Here is an 8,990-nt window from a genome sequence, read left to right as displayed (position 1 = left end):
TGTAGTAAACTGAAATACCAACTTTGTTTCAGAGACATCAGATATTTCCAAAACAATAAATATTTACACATTTACACATGTGGAATGGAGAAAGCAATTAAAAAAAGCATTATTTCGATTTCTTTTTTAAATGATAGAGTTAGTATTTAGTGAAAAAGAGCATGAAAGTCCAACTAAGTTTCGACTATTTTATAGATCGGAATAACGATGCACCAATGTCAATCCCATGAGTTTGGAACTATAAAAGAAGACTAGAGTGGCGCCACTATAGCTGTAAAAATATTTTCAGTATCCTTTGTCATATTTATTTTTAAATATCGCTGCTTTTTCCTCAAATATACAAAGATGATACTAAGATTTTCAAGTAAAGTCGTTATTAGAAAAATAATTTTATCTGCATTTCATTCAAATCTTTGCTGTTTATCTTCAAGTACAGTTTAGTATCTAATTCTGAATAATAAAATTAAATTTGTATTCTGTACGCAAAAGAGCCACATAACAATTCTCTGCCATAGTTACGAGTGCTGCATTCAAAGTCGCGTGTGGTAGAATGCGTTAGCTTGACAACTCACTTGACACATAACAAAATGCACAAAATGTAGACTGAATATGTAATTACGTGTAGATGAAATACTCATGCACAGAAATGGTGCGTATGTACCAACACTTAAGAATAGTAATTTTCAATATTACTCTTGCATTGTAGCAGAAATGAGAATTCTTGTGCAAATTATTCGCATAGTTTAGTAAACTGAGTATATTTGCTGTAAAAACACATACATACAGTTATGTAATGATATGTAATAATGCATATCATTATACATTTATTGCATTGCGTTCATGGAAATTGCATCTTGTGCCTAAGTTAAGACGAAAAAAGCGATTATGGGAACGAGAAAGTGGGTTGACATATGCAAAGAGCGCTGGGCTGACATGGGACTTTGCAATTGTATCGTACAAGTACATATAAAACATAGTTATCATTGTCCAAATACTCTTATTGAATTGTTTCGTAAAATATTTCAATAATAGGCAATGTGCTTTGTGTAGGCTAAGAACAAAAGAGGAAACACCCATTTGACATGAAGTTTTATTTAAAGTTCAGTGCATTAAATATGTATTATAGTAAAATAAAATTATTTATTATTTCAATTGTAATAGATTTTTGGTATAACATTTTGTGCTAGAAATATTACAAAATGTTGTAATAGAGAAGCAAACGAAATATTTTCAGATATGAGCAAGTTGAAAATAAATAAACTCTATACAAAACTTGAAAGTTTTCACTCGAACAAAACTTAAAATATTCATGATGAAGTTTAAAATGTTTAACATGCAAATTTTCCCATTGGCATTTAGTAAAAATGCAAATATGAATGATTTATCCTACTACAAGAATATGGTTGACATTAACAAGCAAAAACTATACTCACATATATTCGATATATGTATGCATACATAACGAATTAATGGCAGCGTTAAGTGATTTCCATTGCCACTCATGGCCATTGCGATGACTGTTTTATTACAATAATGCGGCTTTATCATATAATATTACACTGCCGGTGAGGACTTTTGCGTCTGGCACGCATGAATATTAATCAGCTCGTTTATGCAGCATTAATGTTAATGTTCTCTACGTGTGTATAGACATACTATACATACAGCAATGCCTTCCAATAATGTGTATATATTTCAACATCTACGAGTATATGCAGGTATACATATGTACTGATAGCTTAATTGATAATAATCCGACTTTATTGCAGCCTCAGTTTCTGAATGTTAAATTAAGAAATGGTATTGGCTGCAACTCAGTGTAAAAACGTCTGCATATGGATGAAGTACATCAAAGTAATGCAGAGATGTGTTTGCGCGCGCAAAGAGTTGAAAATATTATACTTGAGACATATGTAGACTGCTCTTTTACATTGCAATTACTTAACTCAGTGAAAGAACTTAATATTATTACATTGTGCTGCGGAAATTGCAAGTCATGTCGCCATCAAATAAATATATTACTGTTTGTTCAAAACTTTGAGTATAATTAAGACTGACAACTATAAGCAAAACTACGTTTTAATATCCGTATACTGTGTACGATATTATATAATAGGATCTTGGACAGCTACGATGGTAAAATGCCATGAATCAAAATTGAGAAGTGCAGTGTAAAATAAACCAAAGCGTTGGCATGACTGTGAAAACAGCAGCGTATTGAATGCAGAATAAGAACCGCAGTCAAAGCATTAATGCTGCAACTATAAAAAATAATGCTGTAGAGCACAAATTCACACAAACTCTGTCGAATATGTAAACCCGCGTTCCACTTGCTATAACCGCTAGCAATGCAAAGATAGAGCAGCAATAATAAAAAGCCTAATGTCAAAGGATAGAAAATAAAAATAGTAACCTAGATGCTAAGGCTATTGATAAGAGCAATCCAACTGCACTCGGATAAACCAAAACATTGGTGTAGATGTGTGTGTCTCTTGATTCTTCACTTGTTCATTCGTTCACTGGTTCGAAAGTAAGAAAATTAACATTGTCAGCGAGTATGTATGTAGGAAGCGGTATCCTCGGGCCACCTCGGCCATCAGACGTTATTCGAAAGGCAATGACAATGGAAAGCATTCAAAATCAAGCCTATGACAACGAGTGTATTATAGTAGTTGCACACTCAGTGGTGTAGTAACTCAGAGTTAGTGGGCGTGTGAAACACATTTCTTAACATAACTTAATGCGCATCGGTTTTTTGATTTGCACATCCGGTCGCAACATACGGGTTATATTTTAGACGCAGCTCAATAGCCGGCTGCAGGTTTGCCGCCATCACAAACACAAACATACTTGTGACATGCATTACAGTGCCAACTTGTGAACAATATCTGCTCATATGGCTTACTCATCTTGTTAAAATTAAAAAAAAAAAAAAAATTGCGCTTTGATATATTTAACTAAGTAGTTTTTTCTTCTTTTTTCATTTGCCTGTTTGCAAAAGTATAATTGATACCGAAAACAGTCATATGTGAGTAATGGTTAGCAGGGGAAACTACAATTAAAGGGTTGTGCGCAACTCTTTGATAAATTGACTTAACTATTACTGAATTTAATTGTTTTGTGTGATGCTTTTGTGACATATTTCCAGTTAAATAAAGTTATGCTTTTTTCATTAGAGCGCTTTTTTTGCAATATTCATTTATTTACTGTATCTACTCTTTAAAGCCTAAAAATAAGTTATAAAATCTTAAAACTAATTAAAACCAGTTTCAAAATTAACTATGTAATAAATTTTTAAACGAATTTCAGTACCGCGGACTGGGTCAAGATCGGCCACTTCTCCGCAATTGCAAACTAACGTGCACCTTTTGTTGGGTGTAGTTTGGCGCTATGTCAAAACTGTGGTAAATCCGCGTATTGCATACATGTTACTTGTAATTACTCAAACACCAATGTATTGGATACTTATATGTACAAGAAAGGCAATAATTCAACATCTGATTGTGATTATTATGAGAGTGCTCCAAGTAGTAAATATGCACATCTTTGTACAAACACTGGCAAAATTTTTAAAGATGATAAATGAATTTTCGTATTATATATAGATATATATTTGGCGTAGGAACCGCTTTAAGCGATTATAGCCGAATCCACCAGAGCGCGCCACTCATTCCTCCTTTTTGCTTTTTGGCGCCAACTGGAAACACCAAGTGAAGCCAGGTCACTTTGCACTTGGTCTTTCCACCGGAGTGGAGGTCGTCCTCTTCCGCGGCTTCCTCCAGCGGGTACTGCATCGAATACTTTCAGAGCTGGAGTGTTTTCTTCCATCCGTACAACATGACCTAGCCAGCGTAGCCGCTGTCTTTTTATTCGCTGAACTATGTCAATGTCGTCGTATAAATCGTACAGCTCATCGTTCCATCGTCTGCGGTATTCGCCGTTGCCAATGTTTAGAGGACCATAAATCTTGCGCAAAACCTTTCTCTCGAAAACCCCAAGAGTCGTCTCATCGTATTGGCTGTAGAAAATAAATAATATTTACATTAACGAGTTTTTGATTGTTAACTAAGTCATGGGCTTCGGAGTGGACTTCCACATCCAACTCTCCAAGGCGAATGTTTTGTCGGCAATGACAGTGATTCGATGTGTCTATCGGTTTTTCCTTTCATATGCATCTGTTGTTGTTGCAATATTCAATAATTGTTCTTCTGACCTATATTTGTACTATATTCGGAGAGGATGCCGTGATGAAACCATCGGTTTTTCTTCTTCCTGCAATTTTTACTATTTTATGACTACAATAACGTATAATGTAAGAATTGTTATCGCATGCTAGAAGCATTGTTATCATATGCTGGAAGGAAAAGTATAGTTTTATCAACCATTAATATGCTCAATCATATTTAGTGAAAATGTATGAATTTGTAGATAAACTCTATCAGAAATGAAGAAGAATAAGTATATTATAGACGAGTAAAATATATATATATATATATTATATAGACGAGTAAAATATGTGGCCGAAAAATAAAGCTTTATCATGTCGTTAGATTATTCGCGAATATTGGTTGAACAAAGAATTAAGCATAATGGGTCAGTACTTCTATAAATCATGAATAGGTGGGGTATGTATGATGGTAATTTAGCGAGCAACTCGAACTGAACACTATAGATAAGATATTTATATTCACACAAACTTAATGTAACGGTCTTTGGGACATTATTTATTAGTGATAATGTAGTTATAATAGAAGGAATTCATTTTGTCAAACTGCTACAATAACAACGACACCACTTAACCGATACGCTTCTCTTATTCGCTCTTGCTGTTCCTTGTCTTTCTGTGTATTTTTTATTTATTACAAGTGTTTTTGAATTGCTTTATAAACCAACTACCTCGTTGCAGCGAATGTTTACACAATTTTTTTTTGTGTTGTTGCATTTTAATGCATTTACTCACTTTGCTTTTCACATTTTTGAGCTCTTTTGGTAGTATTATCGCTATGTTTTACTTATATCTTCTATAATATAAAAATGAATCGCAAAATGTGTTGATTTTATTTGAATTGACAACAAAATTATAAAAAAAAACACAAAACAAAAAATAATATTATTTTGAAAGTTGTCATTGTTGCTTTGTTAAAATATTTTTATCATTGTTCAATTGTATAAGGCTGTGTCGATAGCCCAAAACAATTTGTAACAAGTAGGGAAAGGCAACCGAACATTTTATACTCTCGCAATTTATTGAGGTAATTTTATTACACACAATTTGAAATAAAGTCCAATAGAATAACGAAAATCAGCATATATAGTACATGAGGGTTGAGGTGATTCCTGAACCGATTTCACTCATTTTCAACGCCCAGTTATAATGGGAATAGAGGCAATGTGGCACCTGTTAGTAGCAGACAAACGGTAATTCGGCCTTGAAATTACTCCTAAATTGCAAATCAACGAAACACCAGTCTGCAAAATCACTAAAAAAAGAGCTATAAAGAAGATTTTCCAGATATTCAAGTCGCTAGGGGTACTGCACAGGACTTTAAAAAATTTACGCGACAACGAAAATATTTTTGGTGAAGCCATGATTCTGTTGGCAGGTGATTTTCGCCAGACTATTCCTGGATCAACTGTTGCTGACGAACTAATCACATTCGTAAAATCATCTAATTTGTGGCGACACATAAAGAATCGCCAATTAACAAATAACATACGAGTGTTTTTCTAACAATATCATACTGACACCTCGATGGATTAATAACATTTTTAACGGGTTTCTGTCACTTCATGGCCTCGAAAGAGGAGCTTATTCATCGTGTTTTTCCTGACATCAAACCAAAACATAAATGGCTGATTGAATGACCTACATTGGTGGTAAAAAAACAAGGATCTCTTTGATCTTAATGCGACAATTTCGAATTTCGTTAAAAGAGAGTCGGCACAGCTACAAACCAGGATGACGTATTCAATTATCCAACAGACTACTTTAAATTGCTTGATTATCCCCACTCACTTGCAATTAAAAGTAGTGCGAGTTGTCATCATGTTGCGTAACATGAATCAACATCAAACTTTGCAAAAGAACAAGACTGACTGTGAAGAAGGTAATCAATATCGTCACCAAAGCCAAGATAAAGCCAACTATGAAATTTGGTCATTTGTTACTTTCTCCAATATACGATTAAAAAAATCAAAGTTTTACAAATTATGATGATTTACGCTTAACACAGATCAACAATAATGTCTATCAATCATTTTAAAATTGATCGGCTATAACGTTTTCGTCTTTATGCGTAAGAATTTTTTCTCTGCATTGAAAGATTTACTCATTTAATGTATACCTTAGCCACAAAGACGTGTGGCCGGGTCTGCTAGTTACTATAATAAATGTTTCATACTTCTTGCTGCCTAAGTGCCGTTACTGCTTAGTGGAAATTAGCGTTTCTCTAGTTCAAATCATGTCAAAACGTGACAAACACATATCACTCATAAAAAGCTTTTACGAAAACAAATAATATATTTTAATTTACTATTTTCTAAATAAAAGATAATTGCCTCCCTAGAAAAATATTCAAATCCTTGCATATCTTAATGTTGCGTATACGCACCGGCCGTATATTTATAAGGACAATAAATGTTATCTTTAAATTATAATTAAGAAAAATAAAAGAACTATTATATCTCACTACTATAAGTCTTGCAATCACTTCTCGTAGCAAGTAGAAATTGAGAAATGATATAGATTGTAAAATTTAGTTGCGGAAAATATTGGGAAAACGCTAACGCAACTGCGGAATAAAGCGTTAAATTGTGAAAAATTAACTTACAACGAACGTGCTTCCAAAAAGCGTGGCATGCAACTTATTTTACTTTGAATATTCCAGACAAAAAGTGCAACCAAAATCATATATTCGTTGCTTATATTCGGCCGCATGGACTTTATGCGATTTCCTTGAAGATGGAAGAGAATAGCAGAACTGCTGTAAGAGCTGAATTTGAATGCAAAGATACAGAAAAAAACAAGAAAAATTTTTAATAAACTGCTGCAGTGTGTATCTCGGTGTTATTAGCGACCACTTCCGACAATTACCGCCGTATCCGCTCGGTTAAAGAAGCATGGTTTAAAAAAAAAATAAGCTATGCATATTAATTAGAGAGAAAGCGATTTACGACTGAACCTAACAAACTATGGTGGAAGTGAGAGCAAATATGTGAGAATGCGTGGAGTGTAGATTGGACAGGTGCAAATTTGGTAAAAGTGAGATTGGAATGTTTGGCGGCGCAAAAGCGAAAACAAAAGACGAACAAAATAAAAATATATGTGACCTTTTAATGGGGATACTTGCAAGATGGGAATGTATATTTTGAAGATTTGTAACATTTATATAAGGTTTATAAATAGACAAAATATGTAAATTATGACTGACACTGAGCTATAACAAACTCTAAATGTTCAATTGAAATGCGAAAGTTAAACAATTGGAATGTTGAACACTGTAGAAAATAGCTCGGATGCGGGTCAATGCAACCGCATTGAAATGAATAGGCATTTCAATAGGTTGTATAAACTTGCAAATGCGAATGATTGCATTTCTATGCAGTCGTTTCGTCAATTATGATATGTTAGCAAGTATGTGTGTATTTTTGTTAATATGTGAAAATTACTTAATTATGTATTATAGCTTTTGTGGCCAAAATTAGGTAACGTACTAATCTTATCCAAATGTCAAAATATACAAAATAAGGACGTAAATAATATATTGCATTTGTATAAATTGCTAGTATCCAAAAAACGCAATCCCTTTTCAATTCTGCACAGCACATCGGAGCTCTCACTCGTCCACAAGCCTGTAGCCTTCCAGCTTAAACGTTATTTAATATTTGCGAATCAGCAAATGGCGGCTCTCCTTTTACATACATATTCATGTAACCAATTTTGTGGCATTTTCTTGCCAGTAAATATTTGCATGTGGTATCAATTGAAATTTATTTTGAAGGTAAAATAAATTGTTTGGTTCTCACTTGGCATAAACTAGTGAATATTTATACTCTCGCAACAAAGTTGCTAGCAATAAAGTGAAGAGAGTATTATAGTTTTGTTCACATAACGGTTGTTTGTAACACCCAAAACTAAACGAGTTAGATATAGGGTTATATATACCAAAGTGATCAGGGTGAAGGGTGGAGTTCAAATCCGGATGTCTGGCTGTCTATGCAAACTGTAACTTGAATAGAAACTAAAATATCTTGATGAAACTCGGCACACTTGTTTTTTGGCACCATAGAAAGGTTGCTTTCGAGGATGGGCAAAATCGGACCACTGCCAAGCCCACAAAATGGAAAAATTTGTTACAAAGGATCGCATTATGAAGGGGTATATTTGGATGTAATCTTTTTGGAGAAATGGGCCCGTCCCCAAAGTTTTTTGTACATATCTCGTAAACTACTTAAGCTATATCAACCAAACTTTCTAGAATCGTTTCTAGGTTTTTAGGTACTACCTTATACAGTCCAAAAATGGAGCAAATCGGATTTTAACCACGCCCACCTCCCATATAAAGGTTATGTTGAAAACTACTAAAAATGCTTTAATTCAGTAAGGGAAACCACCAGAAACCTTAAATTTCATTATAAAGAAGGTACAGAAGGGCTTCACCCAAATTGGTATACACAATTTTAAGTGGGTGTGGCTCCGCCCACTTATGGGTCAAAAACCATATCTCCGAAACTGCTCGACCAATTTCAATGAGTTTTGGTTTGTAATATTTTCCTTACTTTACAATATGTAAAGTAAACATTAGTGAAGATATCGGAACAGAACTTTGCATAAATACTACATTTATAGTGTGGTAGCCCCATTCTAAAAATCGCCGAAATCGGAACAAAGGTTTTCAAGGCTCCATATATCGAACATGAGGACCTCGGTGCTTCTAACCTAATATTATGGTTTCCAACTTTCAATGGACTTTATACCACATATACGACGA

General features: G+C 34.0%; 1 long non-coding RNA gene across 1 annotated transcript; it reads right to left on the bottom strand.

Moving 5' to 3' along the window:
• Positions 1 to 3,100: 3,100 nt before the first annotated feature.
• Positions 3,101 to 5,211, bottom strand: LOC128920275 (uncharacterized). The gene is made up of 3 exons (XR_008470377.1): positions 4,961 to 5,211; positions 4,043 to 4,354; positions 3,101 to 3,557 (listed from the first exon to the last, which is right to left on the bottom strand). It is a non-coding gene; the product is annotated as an uncharacterized LOC128920275 (long non-coding RNA).
• Between the last annotated feature and the right edge of the window lie 3,779 nt (positions 5,212 to 8,990).

The sequence above is a fragment of the Zeugodacus cucurbitae genome, chromosome 3 (genome assembly GCF_028554725.1).
Source record: "Zeugodacus cucurbitae isolate PBARC_wt_2022May chromosome 3, idZeuCucr1.2, whole genome shotgun sequence".
Taxonomy (NCBI): domain Eukaryota; kingdom Metazoa; phylum Arthropoda; class Insecta; order Diptera; family Tephritidae; genus Zeugodacus; species Zeugodacus cucurbitae.
This window is presented reverse-complemented; position numbering and strand designations above follow the sequence as displayed.